This window comes from Ictidomys tridecemlineatus, chromosome 12 (assembly GCF_052094955.1).
Source record: "Ictidomys tridecemlineatus isolate mIctTri1 chromosome 12, mIctTri1.hap1, whole genome shotgun sequence".
In the NCBI taxonomy this organism is placed as follows: domain Eukaryota; kingdom Metazoa; phylum Chordata; class Mammalia; order Rodentia; family Sciuridae; genus Ictidomys; species Ictidomys tridecemlineatus.
The window spans coordinates 24,053,029-24,080,378 of record NC_135488.1 but is presented as its reverse complement, the minus strand read 5'-3'; positions in this window follow the sequence as shown (position 1 = coordinate 24,080,378).

Below are 27,350 nucleotides of genomic sequence, written 5' to 3'. Positions count from 1 at the left end.
TTGGATTTGGGTGTTGGCAGGTGCGCCTCAGGGTGTTAGCCAAGGGGGCAGAGGACAGTCTGCCCCAAGGGCCTGAGGCTGTCAACATGGGCCAGCACTGTGTTACTCAGCTCTCCTGTCACAGACTGGCATCCTGTCTTCTGCCAGGACTCTGGCTGCCCACAGCTCTCATGCTGCGGCTGACAGGAGCATGGCCAGGCGTGGGTGGGGCTTGTGTGGGCTGGAACGCTTTGGGTTTATTTTTTAAACTTCAAGAAAGAGCTTTATTGTTGACATCTTTTGCTCAACGATCAAAGCTTCTTGTCCCCATTGTCTCACTTGGAAAACGCAGCTGTGGAAAGAAGCAGCTTCGTGGCTGGCCGCTGGGAGCTGGTCGGCATGTGTCGAGAGGCTTTGGTGGAGTTTTGCACCACAGTTCTGCAGCAGCACTTCTGACTTCCAGCCAAGGAGCAGCTGAGGGTGGAGATGGCTGTCACACAGGTACCTGCATCTGGGTGGCTGCTCCACACTTGGGTCATGTGTGACAGGCAACCCCAGGTGAGCAGGGGCTCTGCGTAGTGCACTCAGCCAGGGAGACAGTGTAAAACCAGGACTCACAGAGCCCAGGTGGCTCCTCTGGCTTCTCAGGGACAGATTCCTGTGCAGGTGGGGGAGTCCTGCTTGGCCACGGTGCTGACCCGCCTCTCCTTCCACAGACCTGTCTCTCTCTTAAGGTCTGTTCCTTCTACTGGGTGGGCTAGCACCTCTGGCGCTCCCTGCCTCTGCCCAACCCTGCAATGGCACCCCCTGTACCTTCTCACTTTCCTCCCACGACCCCAGCCATCCAGGCTCAGGGCAGGCACATGGGTTGTGCCTCAAGTGTCCCATAGCATCACAGGTAGGCTTGGTGTTCTTGAGATAGCCATATTTGTAGCTCACTTTTGTCCTGAACGAGGAGCATATTGTTGTAGTGAGTTTTCTTCAGACAACATCAGGCAGCCCTCTGGCTGGGAAGTAGTGACAGAGGGGCTGGGGCCAGCTGAACGAGCAGTGTCTCTAGACACCAGAAGCATCTGCCCCAGCTCCCCTGGGGGAGACACCAGTGCTGTCAAGGCCAGAGGGCTCGTCATTGTTTCCCTGCAGCCGCAGAAGAGAGGGGAGACTTAGATGACCCCCTTTGAACAAGGGTCTGTTTCTCCTTTTGATTCTCACTTCTGAGGTTGAAGTGCTTTTCCTTCAGTCCTCTGAAAGTTTCTGAGGAGTGGTTTTTGAAGTGGTTGGTTCAGAGAAAGACAGTGGACACGAGGGCCCTGCTGCTGTCAGCCAGCCTTTCCCCGTGACCACAGTCGGCCAGCTGGTCACAGGAGAGCTGGTGGGGGAACGAGGGGGACAGCACTGCCAACCTGGGTACTGGGAGTTCATATGTGTGTGCATTCACCTAGGTTACATTTGCTACACACAAGAGAGTAGACATACTTACTTGTTTTGTGTAAGTGACACACATCCCTCACACCACATCATCTCAGCACAGAAAACGGAAGTGTCAGTACAGATTTAAGTAGCAACAGCTGAGGCCCTTTCAAGTGGAACAAATCTGGATTCGTTATTTTCTGCTGTCAAATAGCAGCTCTGGCAAATCCTAAATGTTGTCTGTGGATTTAGCAACTGGGTAGACTTTCAGTGATTCCAGAGGCTCGTGTGTCTGTGCCAATGCCTGTTAGTCACACTCCGGAGCCTCTCCGTCACGGCCACGCTTACTGCCTGCCAGGTCCCACGGATGTGCTGGCTAGGCCCCAGTCCACGTGGGCAACCCCAGGCTTTGGGGGCTGAGGGAGCCCTGCCTGCTGGTGCTGGAGATGTCGGAGGATAGTGTGGTACTCTGCAGTACCCACTGGTACCCTGGAGCCCTGGCTGCACATTTAGGAGTGAGGTTGCAAGCACCTGGCTAGAAACCTGGGATTTGTCCCCGTGGCTTTGCTAGGAGATCCCAGCTGGGGTCTTTCACTTGGTGCCCTCAGAATTATTATTCTTTGGTTTCTTCTCAGCCTGGCATATCTTTGGAGACTTGGGCCTGGCAGATATCAGCCTGTTACCAGCTCCTGGGAGCTGGGTGGGGGATGGTGCTGGAAGCTCAGCATCATGGTGGAACTTTAATGTCCCATTGACCTGGGGGATGGGGTCATCCTGCTGTACCTTAGCAGAGGACTTATCCCCAAGCCCAGAATCACTGTTCTTTGAAGAGGAGGGGCCTGTGGTACTCGGCAAAGATGTGGCATCACTGGCGTGAGGTGAAGTTAGGATGAGGGGTGCCAGTTTTCAAGAATCTTCAACATCCAGTTCAGTTCCTCGGCAGTCCCCTTTCTTCCCAGGTCCAACTCACACCTGCAGACCTAGACACACACAGCCAGCTGGTGGAGGATGCCTTGCAAGATGGAGGAAGGCAGTCCAGCGGGGACCTCAGGACTGGGGACAGTGAGGTGGTAGTCCCCTGAGTTCCCAGAATACCAGCTGTATGTCCTGGACATGGAACCCTCAAAAGGTTGAATGCACAACCAGCCATAGACATAGACCAAAGTCTCCAAAGACGTTCACTCCCCCAGCCACAGGGGTGCCACCTGATAGCGGGTAACCTTGAATATGCCTTTCTGACTTTGGCTGATGCCAGGGAAAGAATTGTTCTCCACCCCACTGCCCCACAGAGCCCCTGCCCAGTGAGTCTACTTCCTACCCCAGCCTTCACAAGTGCCCCTGCCTGGCAGTGTAGCAGGGCTGAGTAGGTGGGCAGGCTGTGTCCCTGACTAGGATTGTCCTACCTTGGTTGAGTCAGGCTGACCAGGTAGCTGAGCTTCTATCCCCATCTGGCACTGGAGAGACAAAGGTGAAGGGGCTCCTTACTGCCCTCATGAACCATGTCTGATGCTAGCAGGCATCTCTGCCATTAGGATGGGAGGCCTTTTTTCTGCAGGCATCCCACTTTGTCAGGTTGGTATCAGCAGGGCCCATGGCAGCCCTGCACCTGCCCTGTCGTGTGTATACACGCCATTCAACAGAACTTCAAAACACAGGAAGCAGAAGCAGATAGAACTGAGGAGAGAAACAGACACTCAAGCATTTACAGAGAACACCCATGCACTGCTGTCCACAGTTGGTGGGGGGCCAACAGAAAAGCAGCAAAGATCTGGAACTGAATGTCACTGTCAGCTAACAGGTATGGTCAGTGTTTGCAGAGCACTATCCATTCTCTCTTAAAGTCCACTTGGCACATTTACCACAGTGGATTTTATCTTGGGTCACAGAACAAACCTTAGCAAAATTAAAGGAATCATATTCATGTACAGTATGTTCTCTGGCTACATTGAGCTCAAAGTAGAGGTCAATAACAGAAAAACAACAGAAAAATCTCCAAACAATCAGAAATGACACAAAATCTCCAAATGTGCTTCTGAATCCTCCACATGTCAAAGAGGAATTCTCAAGAGAAATATACACAACTGAGTGATAATGAAAATACAAAACTTTGTCAGATACAGTGAAACCAGCACTGAGAAGGAAACTTTCAGAGACATTCACATTAGAGAAGAAAAGAAGACTCTTATTTATGTGCTAATTGTGAGAACCTGAGGGAAGAGCAGAAGCAGCTTAGAATAGGCAGAAAGAAATAATGAAGAGCAGAAAGAAATGAAATTGATAAAAAAAAATAGAACGGAGAAAAAATCACTGAACAAAATGCCATTTAAAAAAAAATCCATAAAATTGATAAACTGCTAGCAAAACTGACAAGTATTAAGAAGCCACAAGACACACATCATCGGTATCAGGGCTGAAGCAGGGGCTGCCGCTGTGGATCCTGTAGTGTCACAGGGCACGGCAGACGGCTTCATGCTCAGAGACTCATTCACTTGGAAGCAAGAGATCAGTTCTTCAAAAACCTTCAACTACCAAATATGAAGTATGCCAAATATATATACCAAAATATGAAATACATACCAAAAGATATGTACCAAATATATACCAAAAGATGAATAGATTATCTGAATAGTTCTAGGACATTAAAAACCTGAAGCCATTATTAAAATGCTCCCAAGAAAGGTCTCTGCAGGCCCCAGTGGTTTCCCTGGGGAATTCCACTGAACAGCTAGAGAGCTTTTGGTGGCAGGTCACTCAGCCTCGTCCAGGAGACAGAAGAGGAGATGGCCAGGGTGGGGAGGAGTGCCCATGTCTACTAGAGACAGCCGGGTGAGCCTGTTGGCATCTTGCTGGGGGGCAGGAGCCTGAGAGCCCGTGACCTGCAAAAGTCAGGAAGGCAGTGGCAGCTCTGCTAGCTAGCTCTGATGCCCCACTGAGGTGGACACCATCCAGGGAACTGAGTGAAGAGGGCAGCAACCTCCTTGTATTAATCTGCAAGTGCCTATGAATCATAAATATTCCTAAAATGCTGCCTTAAATGAAGGCCTTCACCCCTTCTCCAGCTCCAACCCCCTTCTTCCTGCTTTTAGACATCACCCCCCCACCCCAGGGGACACTTCCTAAGGCTTGGTGGCATAAAGCCTCTGAGCTCATCCTCTCCTGGTCAGGGACTCAGCTTTTTGGGGTCACTGCCACTCACTGTCTGCTGTCTGACTTCTAAGGCTTTGTGATGTTGTCTCTGTTATTTTCTTGTCTTCAGCAGTAGGCCTGAGGAAAATGAGAAAGCCTTTACTTTTGATTTTGCAGCATTTTGAGGGAGTGCGCGTTAATGAACCCGTTCAAGTCACTGTCGTAAAGCTCAAGGCTTTGTTTTTCCATTTCTGTATATATTTGAAAAGTGAAGCAGATGATTGAAGGCTGTTTCTCCTCCTTATGTTACAAATTAGCACCTTCTCTGCTTTCTCAGACCTTTTGTGTTGCCATATAGTTTGCTCCACTGTGTGGTCCATTAACCCCTTCTGAGCTTCAGTGACTTCGTGCTCTCAGCTATTCAGGAACCATGGCATCTTCATGGGCAAACTGCTGGCATGTTGGACTTAGGTGCTCTGTCCCTAGAGCCTATCTTTATTTGACTACGGGAGTCTGGTTGCTTCCAGGATTCTGATCATTCTGTTTCTGAAAATGGTGACAACTACTCACTTTAGTAGTAGCTGTCAGTAGCAAAATTGTAATAAGTTGCCTGCTGCCGCTTATTTGGTGCACACCGTGGGCCACATCCCACATGTGCATTCTTGCCTTCTTACACCATCCCAGGACAGTTTCTAAGAAAGATGCTCACTTCATGGAGGCCTGGGTTCCATACAGTGGAGTACATCCATTTTCAAGCGTGGTTTAACCAGCAGTATTGAGAGTTGGGTGGTGGCAATTGTCTGTGAAAGAGCAGGTCTTAAGACACATATCATCTTCTGAACTCTAAAACAATGAGAAAAGCAGCTGGGTGTGATGGTGCACACCTGTAATCCCAGTGACTTAGGAGGCCGAGGCAGGAGGATTGCAAGTTTGAGGCCCTGTCTTAAAAAGAGCTAGGGATGTAGCTCAGTAGTAAAGCACCCCAGGGTTCATCACCAGTACCAAATAAAGAAAGAATGAAAAAAGCCAAATTCAGTCTACCTTTTCCTATCACTACATGCATCCATTTCTGCAGAACATCAGTGATCACTCTCCTCCCAACTCCACCCACACCATGGTCACGCTCTGAGAGGTGTGTACAAGATTATGTGATCACTACACAGTAGGTTTTAGGACATGTCCTAGGATCATCTTAATTTTTTTCAATCGTTATGTAGTAAAGTTACTGTTTTTTAGTGGTGAATTTTAATCACCCCATAATCAGAGAACAAAATAATTTCATCACCTCCCAAGCCCTTGCTCTCCCTTTTGCTCATTCCTTGTGTCTCTTGCTCCGCCCACCACTGCTCTGCTCCCCAGCCCTGCTGTCCTGGGAGACAAATCCTCTGCTGTCACCTCTTGAGGCTTGCGACGTCCACACAGCATCACAGCATCACGTACTTGAGCGTCCTGATTGCCAGTGTGCACAAGTCCACCCTTCTTGATCACTGTGACTTTGCAGGAAGCTTTGGGATCAGATGGCACGAATCTTCAGATTTACTGCTCTTTTCTGGATTGTTTTGCTGCTTCTGACATCTCAATAAGTTTTCCTATCCCTGAACACTAGTGTCTTAAATTTATTTGGGTTTTCTTTTAGCAGTGTTTGTAGTTTTTAGGGTCTGATCTAATATCACATTGGATAAATTAATTCCTGAGTATTTTGTTCTTTTTGATGCCATTGTAAATGGAATTTTCTTAATTTCCTTTTCAGATTGTTCATGGCTAGTGTATGGAAATACAAGTGATTTTTTTTTTTTATTTTGCATGTTGACTTTGGATCTTGCAGCTTTGCCAAATTCTTTGATTAACCGGGTTTTCTTCTTTCTTTCTTTCTTTTTTTTTTTTTTTTTTTTTGCAGATTATGTGTGGTGTTTGTATGGCATCTGTGAATACAACAGTTTACATTCTCTTGTGTGCTGGATGCCTTTTATTTCTTCATCTTGCCTAATTGCTCCGGCTGTGTTGAATAGAAGTAATAGAAATGGGCCGTTTTGCCTTATTCCTGATCTTAGGGGAAAGCTTGCAGTCTTTCGATGTTGCGATTGATGTCAGCTATGAGGTTTTGGAAAAAAATGCCCTTTATCATGTTGAGGAAGCCCCTCTGTTCCTGTTTGTTTTGTGTGTTTCTTGTGAAGGGGAGATGGATTTAGTCAAGTGCTTTTTCTGCCTCCACTTAGAGGAGACTTTTATTCTATTAATGTTGGGTGTTACACTGGCTGGTTTCCAGATATTGAGACAGCTGTGCACACCTGGTAGAACCCCTTCCAGTTTGCTGAGTTGGGGTTAAGGATTTCATGCCTGTATTCATCAAGGTTGTTGATCTCAGTTTTCTTTAGCTAATCTTTGACTTCAGTGTGAGCATAATGCTGTTCTCAGACCAAATCAGGCAGGGTTCCCTCCTCATGAGCTTTCTGGAAGAGTTTGGGAAGTATGAGTGTTAATTCTTTGGATGTTTGGTAGAACTCAACAGTGAGGCAATCTGGTCCTCTTTTGATTACTGATATAATCTCTGTATTTTTTATGGATTTGTTGATATTTTCTATTTCTTCTTGTGTCAGTTTTGGTAGTTTGTATTTCTTGGACTTCATTTGTGTCTCAGTTATCACATTTGTTTTTATATGTGTTTATGTATTCTCTTATAATCCTTTTGATTTCAGTGAAACCAGTAGTAATGTCCCCTCCCTCATTTCTGAATTTCATAATTTGAATCTTCTCTCTTTTTTATTAGTCAATCTGGGAAAGATTTGCCAATTTATTGACCTTTTCAAATCATCAGCTATTGGGTCTATGTGTTTCTCTATTGCATTTCTGTCCTCGGTCTTGCTCATCTCCGCTCTGATCATTATTGTTTTTTTCTTTCTGCTGGATTTGAGCTAATTTGCTCTTCTTTTTTCTAGTTTCTTAAAGCCATACTGTTAGATTATTGACTTGAGAGCTTCCTTTTTTAATTTAGGATTTATAGCTGTAAGTTTCCTTCTTGGTTTTGGTCTCCAGGTATTTTCTAATTTCCCTTGTGAGTTCATCTTCAACCCATTGTTGTTTAAGAGTGTTGTTTAATATCCACCTATTTATGAGCTTTTTATTTTCCTTCTGTGATTGATTTCTAATTTCATTGCAGTAATTCCATTACATTAACAAGTTTAACTTAAGACTTGTTTCAAGGTTTTATATGTGATCTATTCTGTAGAATATTCCACATGCTCTTAAGAAGAATGGCTATTCTGTTGTTAGGTGTATGTCTTTATGATCTAAGTGATTTATAGTGTTGTTCGTCTCCTTTTCCCCACCTTTTTTTTCATTAAGGATTGGAACCAGAGGTCCTTTACCACCTGAGCCACATGCTCAGTCCTGATTGTTTATTTATTTAGTGGAACTGGGGATTGAACCCAGGGCCTCTTGTATGTGAAGCACTTGCTCTACCACTGAACTACATCCTTGGACTTACTTTTCATTTTTTATTTAGAGACAGGGTCTCATTAAATTGCCCAGGTTGGCCTTAAACTTGTGATCCTCCTGCCTCAGTCTCCCAAGTTGCTGGGATTGCAGTCATGTACCACTGGACCAGGCTAGTTCCTTTTCTTTCTTACTGATCTTTCTGACTGATCTGGATATCTTTCATTCCTTTTTATTCCTAAACAATATTGCAGGATTTTTTTTCTTTTTGTGTGTGTGTGTATATATGTGTGTGGTAAGAACAATTAAAATTTGTCCTTTCAGCAGTCTTTATGTGTGTTTGATACATTTGTTGTTCTTGGCTGTGGTCACCATGGTGTAGAGTAGGTCCCTGAGCTTCCCACGCCTGTGTATCCTTTGATCAGCACCTCCCGTTCATCCCCCAGCCCCTGGTAACCACAGTTCTAGTTCCAGGGCCTGCTGCCCTGGGTTCAGATTTTTTTTTTTTTTTGTACCAGATTGAACCAATTCATCTGTTGAAGGACACGTGGGTTGGTTCCATAGTTTAGTTATTGTGAACTGAGCTGCTATAAACATTGACGTGGCTGTGTCACTGTAGTATGTTGATTTTACATCCTTTAGATATATACCAAGGAGTGGGAGAGCTGGGTCAAATAGTGGTTCCATTTCTGGTTTTTTGAGGAATCTCTATACTGCTTTCCAGTGCAGTTGCCCCAATTTAGTTCTTTCCATTTCTCAACATGAATAGTCCTGTAGTAAATATGGTTGTGCAGATATCTCTATGGCATACTCATGTCCTTTATTTTGTGCATGGATCCAGTAGTGGGATTTCTGGATCATATGGTAATTCTATTTTTAATTTTTTGAGGAATTTCCATACCTTTGTTCATAATGGCTATACTCATTTATATTCCCACCAACAGTGAATACGGGTTCCCTTTCCTCCTCATCTTTACCAGCAGTTGTTATCTTTTGTCCTTTTGAAAATAGCCATTCCAGCAGGTGTGAGATGATGCTTCTATGAGGTTTTGATTTGCATTTCTCTGATGATTGCTGACAATTGATAATGAGCATTTTCTCATAAACCTGTTGGCCATTCATATGTCTTATTTTGCAGTCTGCAATAGAAACCTTTTTCATTTCTGATATCATGACTTTGTGTCTTTTTTCTTTTTCAGCCTTGTTGGGACTTTACAATTGGATTGGTCTATTTAAAGTACTAGTTTTCAGATTCTTTAATTTTTTTTCCTCTATTGTTTTTCCATTTTCAATTTCATTGATATTTGTTTTATAGTATAGTTTTCCTTCAGCTTGCTTTAGGTTTATTTTTTCCCCCTTTAACTTCCTAAGGTAGGTGCTTGTTTTCTTCCTCCTTTTTGTTTTTGACAGTACTAGGGGTTGTACCCAAATCTTCGCACATGCTGGACAAGTGCTCTACCATTGAGCTACTTCCCAAGCCCTTTTTATTATTTCTTATTTTGAGATAGGGTCTTCCTAAGTTGCTGATGCTGGCCTCAAATTTGCCATCCTCCTGCCTTGGTCTCCAATCCCCCTGGAAATCAGGGTACCTGGTGCAGGTGGTACTTGTGGTCTCCTGTGCAGGGTGCCAAGGCTTTGGGGCCGTGGGGCAGGGAGCATGTTGTTTGGAATCCTTATGTACAGCAGCCGTGTCTCCTGCATGGGTGGATACAGATTTCCTATGTCACAGTCCAGTATGTCACAGTCTACTCTGTAGTTTGCTGCTCTTATCCCCCTCTTTTGTCTCCTGAGCTGTTCTTCCTTACATTGATACCTTGAGGGACCCAGGCTCCTAATGCCCAGCTGCAGGAGCTGCCCCTTCCTTGCAGGCCTGGGTCTTCTTATTGCAGAGGGTGCTTGGAAAGCACAGTGGGGTACCAGGTGTGGGTGCATACAGGCCTTCTCAGCCTGCCCACACCGCTGGTGTCCACACAACATAGACAGTTCTGTCCTTGTGCTGGGTCAGTTTCTCTTTGCTTGGGTCTGCGTGTACCGCATGCAGCTGGCCGTCTCAGAATCCCATCTTGGCACTCATGCTCAGCGTATATTATTTGTTTCCTCTGTGTTGCCTGAGTCTGCTCACACCTCCTGCTTTCTGCTCGGTTATTTGGGCCACTTTTGGCGTTCCATCTAAATTTCACTGCGATGCCCTGGACTCTTTTCTCTGTTTAACTTTTGTGCTTACTCTGGGGCTCCAGGGAATGCACTGTGCCTCCTGGGTCAACTCTTTCCCATTGCAGTAAACCACAGAAGCTGCACCTCCTCATCAGTACTTCACCCTCATCCTTCAGCGCTCCACACTTAAGCCTGCATTGAAAAACCTCAGCTCTTGATGGCATCTGTCTTGTTTCTAGTCTTAACTCAGTAGGAGACAGCTTATTATATGTAACAGGTGGCCAGGGTCCACAAGGAGGAGGCCAGCTGGGCAGCACAATGAGCTTTTGAACAAATGTGCATAAGCGTGCAGTTCTGTATCGCTTAGTGACTGAATGTGTTCTGAAAACTGTGTCGTTAGCTCTCTTATCAAGAAGTGAACATCAGGCTGCGTTTATATGAACTGGAAGGCTGTGACATCACAAGGCAATGTGATCTTACAGGACCATCCCAGTGGCTCTATGGCATGTGACTATACTTGTTATGCGTTATTGCTTTTTTGCTCCCTCTCTCTCTGCGAGGTAATAGTTTGCCTGAAAAGGTAGGTTGCAACAGAAAGCACACCCTTTTCAAATGAGCAAACAAATTTGTCTTATGTGGGTCTGCCCTCTGACAGCTCGCTGGGATGGAGTGTGGCCAGCCATTCTATTCAGATATGTCTGTAGCTTCCAGTGTGGCTTAATGACATTTAGCCCTCAAGGCCTTCTGCCTATGCAGCTTCAGAATGCACACTATCCAATTTTAGCATGTCATCCTGAGGGGTCCTTCTCAGCTTCTCCTAAAGTGAGAAGTGCCTCCCTGCAGAAGATCCTTCTTGGAATGGCCCCAGAGGCTGTTTGTGCCACATGCCCATAGAGTCATCATGGGAAACCCTGCGGTACAGCAGCCAGAGTGTCAACCTGAGGCCATCTGCCAGGCCTTCTTCACCAGCCTAGTGATCAGGCCTGCCACATAACCTCACAAGTCTCAGTTTCCCTTTTTAAGCTGGGGAGTGACAGCAATGACCAAATAATGTATGTACTTCACATACGTGAATCTGTAGGTAACTGTCACCTGTGGCACATAGCACATCTCACCCTGCATGTTGTTTCCAGCAAGTCAGGGCTGCCTTGGGCTGCAGCCAGAGTCATCTGTGCTTAGGGCACTAGAGTGAGCAAGGATACCCCCTGACTCCTCGGAAGGGCATTTGGTGGGGTCCATCAGATGAGAGAGGTGCACACCCTCTGACTAATGGCTCTGCTTCTAAAAGCACATCCTGGGTTGGATGCTGTGCTGAGTTTTCACACACATGCACACCATGTGGGCCATCACCACACCTGGGACAGGGAACCCCCAAACATTTCCTCTTGCTGGGTTGTAATCCCTCCCCTCCTCTTTCTCTTTCATACTCCCTGACACCTACTGATCAGTTTTCGGTCTCTGTAGATTGATTGACATTGTATAAGGTTCTAGCAGAATGAAACCACATGACGTGTTCTTTTCTGTCTGGCTTCTTTCACTCAGCATGTTTACTTTGCATTAGGACCACACGCACAGACAGTGATTGTTTTTGCTGCTGAGTAGTCTTCTGTTGCGTAGATATACAATTTGTTTATACATTCCTCTGTCGATGGACATTAGATTTCTCCCAGTTTTTGCCTACGCCTCTAAAACAGCTTTATATTACAAATAAAGTCCTTGTACAGAAATACTTTCTTTTCTCTAGTGCAAATATCTAATTGTGCAATGACTATGATTATGTGTTTGACCTGGGAAACTGCCTGCCTCTCGTCCACAGCGGTGTAACCTGTCTCCTTCACACTGGCACTGGGTGGTCCAGTTGCTCTTCACCAGCATCTGGTGTGGTAGGTCTTACTTTCAGTCCTTCCGACAGGTGTGTAGCAGTGTCTCATTGTGGCTTTAACGTCCATTTCCCTAATGACTAATGATGTTGGACACCTTTTCATGGTTTATCTATACATCTTCTTGGTAAAGTGTGTGTGTTCAAATCTTCTATTTCATTCTTGATTACTTGTTTTCTTATTGAGTTAGAGTTCTTTATATATTTTGGGTAGAAGTTCTTTGTAAAATACTTATTTTGCTTTTCAAAGAGTTTTTGTTTTTGATGAGGTCCAGTTTTTTCGGTTGTTTTTGCATTTGTTTGTTTTTGTGCTTTGTTTTGTTTTTGGTACTGGGGATTGAACCCAGGATTGCTTTACCACTGAGGTGCATCCCCAGCCCTTTTTATTTTTTGAGATAAGGTCTTGCTAAGTTGCGGAGGGTCTCACTAGGTTGCTGAGGCTGGCCTCAAACTTGAGATCCTCCTGCCTCAGCTTCCCCAGTCACTGGGATTACAGGTGTGTGTCACCATGCATCACTCAGTTTTGTCTTGTTTTGATTTGTATTTTATTTATAAAAATCTACAGAATTTTTCTTCTGTATTAGCAATTTTCAAATTGTTGGTTTTACATATAGGTTTGTTTGTTTACATAAAAAATTTTTTAATATTGTACATGATATGTATGGATTTCAGTTTTTATTTTTCCCTTTAGGAAAACACATTTGTTTCAAATGAAAAGACCATTTTTTTCTACATTGGATTGCCTTCATCTATTTATCAAAAATAGGTTTTGGTGGCTCTGTGGTACAGCATATGCCTAGCATACATGAGGCCATGGGTTTAATTCCTAGTGCTGAAAAACAAAACACAAAAAAAATAGATTGTGTGTGTGTGTGTGTGTACATGTATTTGTCTCAGGTCAGTGCCACACTATTTTGATGACTTAACTTTAATGTAACTCATTGAAATTAGATAGTCCTCTGCTTTCATTTTCTTTTTGTTTGATTAATCTAAGTTCATTACATTTCTATAGGAATTTTAGAATCAGCTTGTTGATTTGTACAAAGAAACCTGTGAGATTTTGATTGGCATTGATGTGATTCTGTAGATGAATGTCAGAAGAAGTATACTACTAACCACGATGGTTTTCCCAATTCTAAGCAGGGTCTTTCTCTCCAATTCATAGGTGATCGTAGACTCTTGGTAGCACTTGCAGGTGTCAGTGTACATCTTCCATGGCCTGGTCATATTCTCTCTTAGTTTTCATGGATTTGGATGCTGTGTAAGTCATATTTTTCAGATAGCTCTCTGGTACTAGTTTCTGGGGAATTTGAATACAGTCAGAACATACTAGAGCTACTCAATTCCTCCTAAACATATTGAGCCTTTTTTTATGGTTTAGTATGTAATCTAACTTGGAAAATTTTTAGAGAACATTTGATAAGAATGTGTATTCTGCTGTTACAGATGAGAAGGTGTAAATTTTATGAAAGTCAGACTGTTGATAATGTTTTCAAGTGTCTGTTCCCTGATTTGGCTAGTTATGTAGTGACCCTGACTAAGGACGTGTTGATTTCTCCCACTGCCCTGTTGGTTTTGCTCATTTCTTGTGAAGTTGTTTTGTTTGTACTTATGTGCTCCAGATCATATACCCTCTCCTCTCCTTCAGGGATCTTTTCACTTCTGGGAAGCAGCCTACTTGGCAGTAGGTTATACTCTGAAGTGCATTGTCTGCTTGAAGCAGCCTGTTCACTTTCACTTCTTGGTTTCCTAGTGACAGCATTATTTCTTTTTGTGTTTCATATTTTAAGTGTGTTGTAGTCAAAAGTCTATAACTGGTGATACCTTTTAATCCAATTTCATGGTCTCTGCCTTTTAGTTGGGGTGGTAGGCGCATTTACATTTAGTACAATTACTGAAATGAGTAGGTTCCATCTTGCCATCTTTTCTTTTTCTTTCTCACTCTTTGTCCCATCTCTTCTTTGTTCCTGTTTTTCTTCCCTTAAAAAAAAAATTCAGTGATTCAAAAAAATTTTTTTCACTGTTACTTCAGAGTTATTTCAGAGTTTTAGTGTACATCTCTGACATGGTGCTGTCCAGGTATACAGCATCCAAGTGATGCTGTATACCTTCACATATTGCATAACCACCACACTGCTGTCATCTTCTCCTTGATGTATGCTACTGTTGTACATTTTACTTCTATTGTCTTAAACTCAGTATGTTTTTGTTAATGATTTAATTTTTTTTAAAGCTATGAAAACCCCCAATATCTGCCCTGTATCCACTGCTCCTCACTCCTGTGCTTGGATCCTTGTTTTCGTCCACTACCTCCTCCTGCCTGCCCAAGGGCTGCCCTTATCATTTCTTGGAGAGCAGTTTTGCTAGCAAAGAATTCCTCTGTCTTTATATGTTTGAAAATCAACAGTCCTTCTGCATCCCAGTTTCCAACCTCTGCGATCTGTAACAGTTTTTCTATACCACAGTCTCCAAACTCTGGTCTCTGTCACGTTTCTTCTGCACCCCAATTTCCAACCTCTAGTTTCTGTAACAGTGTTTCTGCACCTCAGTCTCCAAACTCTGCTCTCTGTAGCAGGCCTTCTGCACGCCAGTCTTCAAAATCTGCTCTTTCCAAGGATCCTTCTGCACCCCAGTCTCCAATCTCTGATCTCTGCAACAGTCTTTATGCACCACAGTCTCCAACCTCTGCTCTCTCTAACAGTTTTTTTGCACCCCAGTCTCCAAACTCTGCTCTCTGTGAGCGGTGAGGGGAGCGGGGGCAGGGAAAGGAGCCGTCACCATCTGCCACCTGCTGAACCAGGGACACTGGCTGCCCAGGAGACCAAGCGGACCCGCCGTCTCCAGTGAGCAGAACACCCGGGGGATGGGCATCCCCACGTGGCACAGGACTCCCATAGAGGGAGCGGCTGTGCTCCCGTGTGCCACTCACTGTGAAGCCTGTCACCTTTGTGGCTGAGGGCTCCGTGGGAGGCAGCGAGCTCGCAGCAGGTAGCGTGGCTGCTGCAGGGTAGGTTCCCTGAGCGTGTGGCTATGTGCTTGCTGCCCAGGCTCCCAGGGTGGCCATCATGATGCCATTTTGGAAGCGAGGAGGAGGAAAGGGCCGGGGAGGCCGAGGGCAAGCTCCAGGTGGCTCAGGGCTGTGCCTAGAGATGCTCCACAGGCCTCTTGGGTGACTCTGGGCGGGGAGAACCCAGGTGGGGCCGCTGAGAAGGGTCAGCGCTTCTTGCTAGCACTGCACCAGCTCCCCGGGGTGCTGGGGTCCAGAATCCACCAGACAGACTCGCTGGAAGGGAGGAGATGACAAACCCACCAGGAATCAGACCAGAGGCGGTGTGCGGAGAGCTTCCCGAGCCCTCTGCTCACGGCCCGTACATCCCGCAGTGTCACCCAGTGCGGGGCTCCTGACTTCTCCAGACCAACGACACTCCAGGTCTTCCGATCTTCCCGTAGGCCAAGCTCTCCTCAAGCGAGCGCACTCGACCCTGACGGCAACCTGGGGGGCTCTTTGGCTGTCCCCAGAGCAGGCCCTGAGTGGCCTATCCCAGAGCACTTGCTTATTTGAGAAGGTAGGAGGAAGATGGAGGGGAACAGAGCATTTGGAAGGGACATAGCAAGCCAGTCCCCACTGTGGTGTCCAGAGCTTAACCCCACAGGGGGCCCATGGGAAATGGAGCCAAATGCTGATAAGGTGGTGTACTATGATGGCCAAGAAGACGTGGTGGTGGTGAAGGTGGTGGTGGTGGGAGTGATGGTAGTAATGATGGTGGTAATGGTGATAGTGGTGATTATGGTGGTGATGGTGATGGTAGTGGTGGTGGTGGTGATGATGGTGATGGTGATGATGCTGATGAATGTGGTGGAGATGATGATGGGGTTGTGGTGAACATGGTGATGGTGATGGTGATGACGGTGATGGTGGTGGTGGTGGTGGTGTTGTTGATGGTGGTGGTGGTGGTAATGTTGGTGGTGATGGTGGTGGTGGTGATGGTGGTGGTGATGGTGGTGGTGGTGGTAGTGGTGATGGTGGTGATGGTGATGACGGTGATGGTAATGGTGATGGTGGTGGTGATGGTGATGACGGTGATGGTGATGGTGATGATGGTGGTGGTGGTGGTGGTGAATGTGGTGGTGATGATGGTGATGAATGTGGTGGAGATGATGATGGGGTTGTGGTGAACATGGTGATGGTGGTGATGGTGATGGTGATGATGATGGTGGTGGTGGTGGTGATGGTGGTGGTGATGATGGTGATGGTGATGGTGGTGATGATGGTGATGGTGATGACGGTGATGGTGATGGTGATGATGGTGGTGGTGGTGGTGAATGTGGTGGTGATGATGGTGATGAATGTGGTGGAGATGATGATGGGGTTGTGGTGAACATGGTGATGGTGATGATGGTGGTGGTGGTGGTGTTGATGATGGTGGTGGTGGTGGAGGTGGTGGTGGTGGTAATGTTGGTGGTGGTGGTGGTGGTGGAGGTGGTGGTGGTGGTGGAGGTGGTGGTGGTGGTAATGTTGGTGGTGGTGGTGGTGGTGGAGGTGGTGGTGGTGGTGCAGGTGGTGGTGGTGGTAATGTTGGTGGTGGTGGTGGTGGTGGTGGAGGTGGTGGTGGTGGTAATGTTGGTGGTGGTGGTGGTGGTGGAGGTGGTGGTGGTGGTAATGTTGGTGGTGGTGGTGGTGGTGCAGGTGGTGGTGGTGGTAATGTTGTTGTTGGTGGTGGTGGTGGTGGAGGTGGTGGTGGTGGTAATGTTGGTGGTGGTGGTAATGTTGTTGTTGTTGGTGGTGGTGGAGGTGGTGGTGGTGGTAGTGGTGGTGGTGGAGGTGGTGGTGGTGGTGGTGATGATGGTGGTGGTGGTGGTGTTGATGATGGTGGTGTTGGTGGAGGTGGTGGTGGTGGTAATGGTGGTGGTGGTGATGATGGTGGTGGTGATGATGGTGATGGTGATGATGGTGATAGTGATGGTGATGTTGATGATGGTGGTGGTGGTGGTGGTGGTAATGTTGGTGTTGGTGGTGGTGGTAATGGTGATGATGGTGATGGTGATAGTGATGATGGTGATGGTGGTGGTGATGGAGGTGGTGGTAATGGTGGTGGTGGTGGTACTAAAAATCTCTCTTGTACGAGTTAAAACATGTGGGTTTAGGTGGGACTGCTGACTCCACAGACTCAATGCTTGGCTATTGAAAGCCCAAACATGAGACTCTGTGAAACTCTTAAAGAACTGCCAATATGAGAAGACACAAATACATCCAAAGATCGGAGCAAATGTTGGTCTTGTGGATGTCCAGCCTCCCTTGATCTACCTGTGTGGGCTCTGGGCATGTCTGAAATGTGCTGGTTTTCCCAGAGGCCAGGGTCAGAGTGAGAGATGACGTGGTACCCCCAGGGGACAGGGCTTCCTGGACACAGGCCCTCTGCTCACCAGCACCTTGTGACCCTGAAACCCCTCTCCAGGGCCTTGGGGTGCCCTTTGAAGGGCCCCTGATGGAAATCTCTGCTGACACCCTATTTGCCATCTGCCTGAGGTTTCAAAGTGCCCGGGAGGGCAGTCCTCCCAGGCAGGCGTCCGTCTCCCTGGGTCTGAGTCAGTGGTCGCAGGACAGGCCAGCCAGCACTTGCTCACTGGTGGGAGCTGGGTCATGACCTGGGGCGTTAGCGAGTGTGCTGAGGACCAGGTCAATCCTGTGCTGCTCACCAGCCATGCAGCAACAAGGCCTGGCCACCTGGAGGCCAGGCCAGGCGGGGCCCAGTGTCCCCAGCCAGCCTCCGCTGCCAATGTGAAGCTACCAGTGTGCAGCCACCAGCCCTGGTCAGGGCCAAGCTCCCTGACCTGGGAGTCAAAGGGAAAAGTCTTCAGGGTCTCAGAGGAGATCAGCAGCAATTGCTTCAGGGAGTGCAGAGAAAAACGTCTGCGACTAATAAAGAGAAAACCAGCTGTGAGAGCCCCAGAGAGCGTTCAAGCTGCCCCCGTCTGTCTCCTGGGACCCGGGACAGTGCTGAGTCCAGGCCCATCAGCCAGGATGGTACTCCGAGGAGCAGAGGGACTTGAGACACTGGCCTGGGGGAGGGAAGTGAGGCTGAGGGAAGTGAGCTCTGGGTTTCTTGCAGGACAGGGGCATAGGCTTCCTGGACACAGGCCCTCTGCTCACCTGCACCTTGTGACCCGAAGCCCTTCTCCAGGAAGGCCTGCAGCAGAGTGACCGGCATTCTAGTGTGCCCAGTCCTCAGGGGACTTTAGGCTGTGGGACTTTCAGTTTCAAAGCTGGGGCAGTCACAGGGAAGCCCCAGGCTGCAGGACTTGGGCTACAGCCTGGAGTCCTGGGGCTCAGACAGGCTGGTGGCTGGCAGCTGGCTTTCCCCCACTGTGGCCAAGACTCCTGACGGGAGCAGCTCACAGGAGACAGGCTGACTTGGGGCTCCTGGTTTCTGAGGTCTCCCACCATGCAGGGCCACTCCACGCCGCTGGCCTGAGAGCATGGCAGAGGAAGGCCACCAGCCCCTGGCGGCAGGGAGGCGAGAGCAGGTGCCAGGGACAGGTGCCAATGCCAAAGGCCCCCAGTGACCCTCCTCCTGGGGGCACCTCTCACTCTAACTGAGGACAGAGACTGAGCTCTCCCTCTGCGGGAACCCCATGTCCCCAAGTGGCTCGCCCAGCCCTGCCCATGTCACGTCCACTCGGAGTGTTTGGTTCTGCATGAGCCTGGTGAGCCCTTCGCCTGGGGCTCCGTGTTTGAATCAGCCTCCTACAGGGGGAAGGAAAAAGGCCAGGTGGACCTGCCAGAGGGTGTAAAGCAGCCCTTGCCAGGTCGCTGTGGTCCAGCGGGAGAGTGCCACGTTCCCTGGAGGAGGACCAGGGAAGGGTGCCTCTTCTGTCCCTGCCCCTCGGCCTCCCAGGAGGAAGCTTGTGCAGAGCCGTGCCCTTTGCAGGTCTTCCTGCCGGCATCTGCCTGTGGACGTGTGGGAGGGAGGGCAGCCGCTGGGCTGGCCTTGGTCTGGTTTACTCAGATGTGAGACTGACAAGGAGAAGACTGAGGAGAGAACCCGTCATTCACAGAGACGCAGACAGGGCACCTCGCATAGGGACATGCCGGGAGGGACGAGGACAGAGCCACCTGTGCTGTGGTTAAGGATCCTGTGTGGGACAGGGTGGTTTCTGTATCTGGCCTGGTACGCCCAGGACAGGTGGACCTTGGCTGTAAGTCAGCAGAGCAGGTGGGGGTGGGCTCTTGGGAAAGGCCTCCAGGGGCTCCTGGTTTCTGAGGTCTCCCATCATGCAGGGCCACTCCACTCTGCTGGCCTCAGGGCATGGCAGAGGAAGGCCACCAGCCCCTGGCGGCAGGGAGGAGAGAACAGGTGCCAGGGACAGGTGCCATCGCCAAAGGCCTTCGCTGTCTCTAGGTATTGGCTGCCTGTAGGGCACGTCACATCAGAGAAATAGAAACCTACGATGGAGAAGAGGAAACCTGACTTGCAGACTGATGCTCACTTCCCAGTCCTGGGGCCGCACATGGCTAAGATGGCGCCTGGTGATCAGCCAGAAGGCGTTATCGTGGGTTATGACGAAAAATCGGACCACCTCTAGGATAGGCTCAGAACCCTTCCGCCCTCGTGGGCAGCTCCGTCTCCTTCACTGCCTGTAGGATGGGTGTACACGTGAGCTCTCCCCACCCTGCTGACCTTTATCCTGATTGGCTCCTGGGCCTCATATTAGCTGTGTGTGCTTCCTCAATAAACGAGCTCCAGCCTTGACTGGTCTCCCTGATGCGTCTGATTGTCCTCTGGCGAGGGAGGGCTGAGTGCGGGCGGTCAGTCGGCCCTCTCCTTTCTTGGCTCATCCTGGCCAGGGCGTGTTCTTCCCATCTCTCCCGCAGGTCGGGAGGGAACAAGGGCTAAAACCCCCGACATCTGGTGCCCGAACAGGGACATGGAGAAGTCGGTTCACCAAAGCGAAAGTATCGGGGAGCCAAGCCAAGCGAGTTCCGAGGTCAGGGTCTCCCTGAAGAGATGGGGAAATCTCACACTAAGCATGGTGCTCCGGCTCTTAAAGCGCTGAGATTCAGGCTCAAAAGGCGAGGTTTAGAGATCTCAGATGCCCAGGCCGAAAGGACTGGGAAACCTTGGCACACACTGCACCCAGGTTGGTGGATGCCAGTCTTTTGGATTGGCCACCTGGGACCGAGCAGAACAACTGGTGAGGAAGAGGGAGATTACCTTAAAGGACCAACTAATAAAACAAAAAGGCGGAAGCAACCCCCATGAGCGATTAAGGTCAGCCATGCTTACATTATTTCAAATTTTTCCCAAGAGCAACCTCTGACTGCTTTCCAGAGACATTGGTCTAATCAGACACCTTATTTAAAGGTAGAGGTCCGATGGAGGGACCCCTTACTGGATCATAGCACGGTGCTGATCCCCTCATTAGTGTAGGGAGGGGATTTGGATGTGATTCCCGATTGGGGAGCCAAGTCCAATTTGGGTCCCCGCTAGAGATCTAAAATACTGTTTGCCAGAACAAAAGTGATTTCCCAAGAGCACCCCCTCTTGAGGTATGATTCTTTATTTTCTCATTTGAAATGAAAAGACCATTCTGGACGCTTTGCCTGGTTGTGACTGGACTCCTCATTGTCTCCCTCGTGGCATTCATGTTTGTTGGGGGATACATGCTGTGGGAAGGCACACTTTGATGCTGTAAGTGGTGGTAAGCCAATTTGTTGGTCCTTATATGCCCCTGCCCCCAGGAAAGAATGGACCCTTAAAGGCTACTGCCATTCCTGTTTGGTGGAATATAACCTCACCTCTCCCTAGTAGATGCCCTATACTCCCACCCCACTCAGAAGTCCTTTTGCCCTTGGTGACCATGCCTAATGTCATCTGTCTCACTAGAGACAGCACTCTAGATGTGGGGACGTTGAATCCCCTCTGGTGTGGAGGCAATAGGTTTTTTGACGGATCAGTAGGTGGTATGCTCTGTCCTCCTAAGGGTACTGCCTTTCTCTGTGGGGATATGGCGCACGGTGTCCTACTGGGTAATTGGAGGGGGTCTGCACTGTGGTCCTCCTCCTCCTGACACTGGGATCCTCCTTAATGACCAGTCCCTGCCTATACTGCTGGTGATGATTCCCTTTCCAGGCCCCAAAGAGCCATTCATGCTGTTCCTTTGCTGTTGGGCCTGCGGGTGGCCACGGGGATGGGTACTTGACCTCTGGCCTCGGTACTTCTTCGCAGATGTACAATAAGCTTTCTCAGCGGATGATAGGTGACATGCACCATGTTGCAGCCCTATCTTGGACCTGCAATCTCAACTCGACTCCTTGGCTGCAGGAGTCCTCCAAAGCCATCATGGCCTGGACCTGCTTATGGCCAGAGAGGGAGGACTGTGCCTGTTCCTTCAGGAGAAGTGCTGCTTCTATGCCAGTCACTCTAGTATTGTTCAAGATAAGATTAAAAGGTTAAAAAGACCTTGAAAACTGTCGGAATGAGCTGCAATAAAGCTTTCTGTGGACTTGGCTAAATGGGTGGCCCCTTTACCTTCTCCCCTTGGTAGGCCCCTTGGTCACTATAATGCTTGTGTTGACATTTGGACCTTGTGTAATCAACAGGCTCCTCCAGTTGCTCAAGGATCGAGCCAAAGCTGTTCAATTGATGGTGGTCCAGCAGCGATAGGCCGTCTTACGAGATACTGACTGGGAGCCCTGTGAGGTTGGCCATGGGCCCTACCAGGATGTGCAGGTGTAAGTCAGAGGCAAGAGGGTCTTCTTCATAGGCCTAAGTCACCTCCCCTCCTTGAGGTTTCCCACTGGGTCTGCCGATCCTGCAGGTGAACTGCCTGAAGAGCCAGAGTGGTAGTCAGTGACAGGTAAGAGCCCCAGAGGGGGACAACCTAACACAGGCACACTCTCCAGTGAAAGGTAGACACTGGCCAATAAAACAAAACGGGGGAGATGTAGGGCACGTCACATCAGAGATGGAGAAGAGGAAACCTGACTTGCAGACTGATGCTCACTTCCCGGTTCTGAGGCCACACATGGCTAAGATGGCGCCTGGCGATCAGCCAGAAGGCGTCATCGTGAGTTGTGACGAAAAATCGGACCACCTCCAGCATAGGCTCAGAACCCTTCTGCCCTCGTGGGCAGCTCCGTCTCCCTCACTGCCTGTAGGATGGGTGCACACGTGAGGGAACTAGGACTAAAACCCTGGCAGCCACCCTGGCAGGGGCAGCTCCCCAGGCCCCCTCCCTTCCTGGGCACAAGCTGCACTGGGGTCTGCACACGGTGGCTCATGGGGTGTGGGTAGCATTGTGCCCTGTGCCGAGGAAGACGCTGTCAGTGGGCTGTCCACAGTCATATTGCTACAAGTGGCCCCTCAGGTCTATTGTTGGTCCCTATCCCCTGCCTGGAGTCCCCGCCAGTGACCTTCACCAAGGTCCTGGACGGGGAGTCCACCTCCCCCCTTGTTCCACCCCTTCCCATCCCACCAGAGTCGGGGTTGTGCTAAGCTGATTGACAGCTTGGTCCCCTCTGCAGAAGGGCTCCGAGTGGCCCCCAGGTTCAGGCGCTGGGAAGCAGAGCCGCTGCTTGTCGAGTAGGATCTGGGGCTGCCAGTGCCAGCAGGGACCTGGGCTGGGAGAAGCACGAAGCGCGTCCCACAGAAACCAATACCTTGCTGTTAGATAGATGTGGCCTTTTAAGTGCAAGGGAGTGGGACTCGTTGCTCCCGGGGATCCTGGTGTGGATGAGATGCTAATTTTTCCCAGGCTCGCTCGGTTCCTGTGCCTGGAATTGCACAGATGGATGGGCTGCGTCTGGACAAAGGCACAGCAGGGCCTCCAGGGCATGGAGCACCTGAGCCACCACCTGAACTTCATTTCCAGGCTCCTCCATTCACCACCTCCGCAAAAGCGCAGCCTCCTGTGTGGCTGGTGCTCGCTGGTTTCTCCATAGGCGCCCCCCACCCTCGGGGAGCAGCAGGGCAGCAGCTGACACTTGTCCAGGAAGCCCAGGGACGTAGGACATGGGGCCGCTTCCCCTCCTGGCCGCATATAGAGCCCTAGCCCTGGCCCCCCACTCCCCACACTGCAGCCCCACCCTGGAGGAAGGAGGGGTGACCCAGGGACCCGGGGGCCATGAGTCTGCCACCTCCCTGTCCAAGGAGGTAGCTGGAGACTGGCCCCTCTCCTCTGACCACATCTTTGCTGCTTGGGCTTCCCTCTAGGGCCCCAGCCACACAGGACAGGCAGGGTGCCCTCGTGGGATCCCTCTCCACACGAGGCAAAGGCCAGAATCCCCACGTGGCCAGCAGGGCCCCATAGCATGTGCCACAGCTGCTGTCACAAGCTGCCACAGGCTGAGGGACTTGAAGTCACGGGGGCTTACTTTACAGTTCTGGAGGGCGGAAGTCCCAGGACCAAAGCGTTGGCAGGGCCAGTGCCTTCTTGAGGTCCAAAGGGGACGCGCCTCCCGCCTGATCTGCAGCCCCCAAGGACACCAGCGCGTCCTCAAGGCCAGCAGTGGTGTGCCCGCGTCTCCCAGGCTGGCTCAGCTCCCATCGAGAGACCAGGAAACAGTCTCTGTCCTCAGGTGTGGTTTCTCTCTTCCTCTGCTGTGCCGGGAGGCCATCACACACACTGTCCCCTCCACAGCTAAACCTCCCCGCCTGGGGCCAGCCATCAGCATCGATGTCCACCTGGGAGTGAGGGTCCCCCTGTGGCCATGCTGGCTTACTCCTGAGTGATGGGCACTAGGTTCTCCTAGACCATCATGGTCCAGGGCAGGGCATGGCCCACAGGCACATGGGGGACAGGGGATTTGCTTTATAGAGTCCACGAGCTGCCAGAGCCGGGGGACATCCGAAGTCCCCCAGGTGGGAGCGCCCAGAGAGAGCTCCAGGGGGTGGGGTGCTATAGCAAGGACAGAGGCAGCCTGCTCGGGGAGGCCAGCTCCAGCAGGTGGACCCAGGCTCAGGCCAACCTCCAGGGACGGATCAGCTCCCCAGGTCTCATGGGCTGAGGGCCTGAGGGTGGTGGGCTACTTCCCCCAGGGTGCCCCCCGAGGTCTGTCTGGAGGTGAGAGCAAAGGCTCATCTCTCCCACACTGCCTGGACGTTGTCACTGGTTTGGCAGATTACAGGGCATAGTGGATTCTCAGCGCCCACCAAGGTGCCCCCTCTCAGGAGGGGGCCCTGGTCCCGGAGCCTGCTGTATGCTGGACCCTCATGGGCTGTTACTTCCTATGTATAGCAAATCCCATGTTCCTGCAGGCATGAGTGTGTGTGTGTGTGTGTGTGTGTGTGTGCATGTGCATGTGTGTGTGCACACATGTGCATGTAGCTCAGTCTGGAATCAGGACATGGGCAGGGCAGTCACAGACTAGAACGGTGACTACCTACATGTCACATGGCTCTGGCTGCGCAACACAAGGGTGACTTTCCCCACAAGATGGGGGTCTGCTGCTCCCTGAGCATGGCCCCACAGTGTCCCGGGCTCTGATCAAAGCCAGGCGTGGAGGACACAGTGGAGCTGGTGAGCTAGGTCTCTCCCTCCCTGACCCCGCAGAAGTGCAGTCTCTCCTGGTGGTCCTCCTGGCCAGCCCGGCCTGTGGCCTCCATCTCTGGCTCCGGCTTGGAGGGAAGAAGGGGGCTGGATGCATGTCACTCATCATGGTGCCCATGAGTGGTGGCCTGGGCTTCAGTCTGAGCAGGAAAGATAGGCAAGGAAGAGGAGGCGTAGGGGCCTGCTGTGTGTGGACCCAGGGCCAGGCAGGGGCCACAGTTGGCCAAGTGAGTGCTGCCCTGGGGTGCCGCTGGGCTGACCGACAGTAACCCCAACTCTCATTTTGCTAAGGGGTAGAGGCCAGCTGCAGAGAAGGGTCCCTTGACCCAACCAGGGTCAAACAACTTCCAGGATCGCAGGAAGGCTGGCTCCAGGGGGAGCTTCCAGGCCCGTCTGCACAGTCGTACTGCAGAGGGACGGCCAAGCCCACTGCTGTCCAGCATGGTCAGAGTGGGTCCACACCTCCACTCCCCGGTGTCCCTCTCTGCTGCTGTCTGCAGCAGCCCCTGGCCCTTGGCACTGACTGCAGACCACAGGAGGCCCACCTGAGCTCTCACCTGCAAGGGGTGCTGCATCGCACTAGCCTTCCTGGCTTGTAGGCACAGTGGACTCTGCAGCAGCCAGTAGGCCATGTCCACACAGCAAAGTCTCAGCTCTCAGCACCTGGAACACCCGATGGCATGTGGCCCTTGGGCACACAGGAGGGCAGAGCAGGCAGCCCTGGTGTCCCTGGACTGGAGTGAGCAACTGAGGCCCAGACAGGCCCCTGAGCCTGCAGCGCCGGGAGGTCTCAGCTGGCCTCCAAGCCACATGCAGAATGCAACCTTCAGGCTCCCTCCTACGGTGGGGAGGGCGAGAGGGACAGAGAATCAAGTGCCATCGGGCGCTCCTGGCCCCCGGGGTGAGCTCCGGAACACAGCACAGACAGCCATCATTACTGTGGCAGAATCCGGCCGCTGGGAGTCTGGGGCAGAGAACGGAGACAGCGCTGGACAGAGCAGACCCAGAATGGGAGTGGACACAGGCGCTCTGCTTCTGCTTGCTCAGGAGCTGCTGTGGGGCTCCGTGCAGCCCACACCCTCCCAGAGCCGCAGGCCTCCGCGAAGGGCTGCCGGGGGAAGGACCCGGTGCTGGGAGGACAGCGTGGGCCTCAGGTCCTCCAGTGGCGTGGCTGGCTTCTCCAGCTCCCTCCTCGTGCCCTTCCAGGGCTTCCGCCAGCCTTTCTCCAAGTGACGTGCTTCTCTTAAATCTGGTCCTGTTCCTCCATGACCCCTGGTGGCTGTGCCAAGGCCCTTGGGCATCGCTTGTCTGGGGGGTGGTTTAAAGGAGGGCCTTTCTCTGTAGTCTCTTCAAGAGCTGCGAGACCTTGGTAGAACCTACCAGAACCCACTGGAACCTGCGTCTCTCTCACCTTCCCTCCAAGTCCTCTCAGCAACCATCTGGACCTTTCTGTAGAATGTGGACACTGGGCCCCTCTGATGTGGGAGCCAAGGAAGAGCCTCCCTGGCCCTTACAGATGCGGCCCAGGCTGCTTCCTGTCCCCATGGAGGAGGTTACAGGCCTTTGGTGATGGCAGCATGTGGCCTGGGGGTTGAGGGGTGTTCATCTGGTAAAAGGGACCCCACATGCAAGTTGCCCGCTTGGAAGCCAAGTGCCAGCGTCAACCCGGGCCATGACTGGAGGAGGCAGGGGCCGGTGGGAGCCAGCTGCTCTCCCAGCAGCGTGGGGACCCTTCAGTGGCCCACAGGAGAAAGGTTCCTCCTGCTGCAGCTGCTACAGCGTCTTTAGGGTGGAGGGACAGGGCGACGTGTCCCCAGCCCCTGCTGTCCCCTCTCCTTTGGTGGGGGTGCAGCTTTAGATGGGAGCATCCTGTGTCTCAGGGCAGGTGCGCCTCCGGGAGAGGCTGGGGGGCCTCCCTGGGGAACAACTCCACTTTCTGTGACTTTCCTGGACCTGAGAGACCGTCCTGTGCCTCCCATTGACAGGGTCAGTGCCGGGGAGGGACACAGCAGAGACCACGCCTTTCCCTTCCTGAGTGGAGCCTGCTGCGGGGAGCCGGTGGCAGAGGGGACATGAGCCAGCTGGAGGCCTTTGAAACATGGGCTGGAAAGGCCCCAGCAGACAGGGCCTAGCCAGGCTGTCACCGCCTGGGCATGTGTCCTCGGGGACAGAGACGCAGCCCTTCCTCAGAGCTCACACCACAAGGGGGCTCGACAGGGAGGGACGGGGAGAGTGTGTCTGACCTTGTCTCTCTCGGTTCAGTACAGAACTAGGGATACAGGTCCCTCTGGGCTTTCTGGACAGGGCTCCAGGGCCCTGCCGTCCAATATGGTGGCCACTAGCACAAGAATTTAGATGAATGAATTAAGTCAAAATTAAACTCCTCAGCCACTCTGGTGATGCTCGGGGCTCAGTGGCCGGGTCGTCTGGCAACAGCGCTGCGTCCTAACCTTCCTCCCCACCTGCTTTACAGTCCCTGACCCCCCCCGCACTGCCCAGCCAGTGTTCAGAAGATTCTTTGATTTCTAAATTCAGGCCTCTGCTCACACACTGATCTGGTTCTAGTTCCGTCTCTCTTTGCACAGTTCTGTGGATTCCAGTGATGAGCCCTACACACCTTTTGCTACGTCTAGTGTTATTATAAATGGTTCATTTTAGTTCATTTCCAGTAACTGCTGTAAGTTATAGAAATGGCAGTTTTTGTATATTAGTCTTATATCTTGCAACTTTACTGAATTTACACCTTGATTTTAGCAAATTCTCTGGGTTCTGCGTATTCCATCAATCATCTGGGCAGGAGGGCAGTTTAGCAAGACATTGC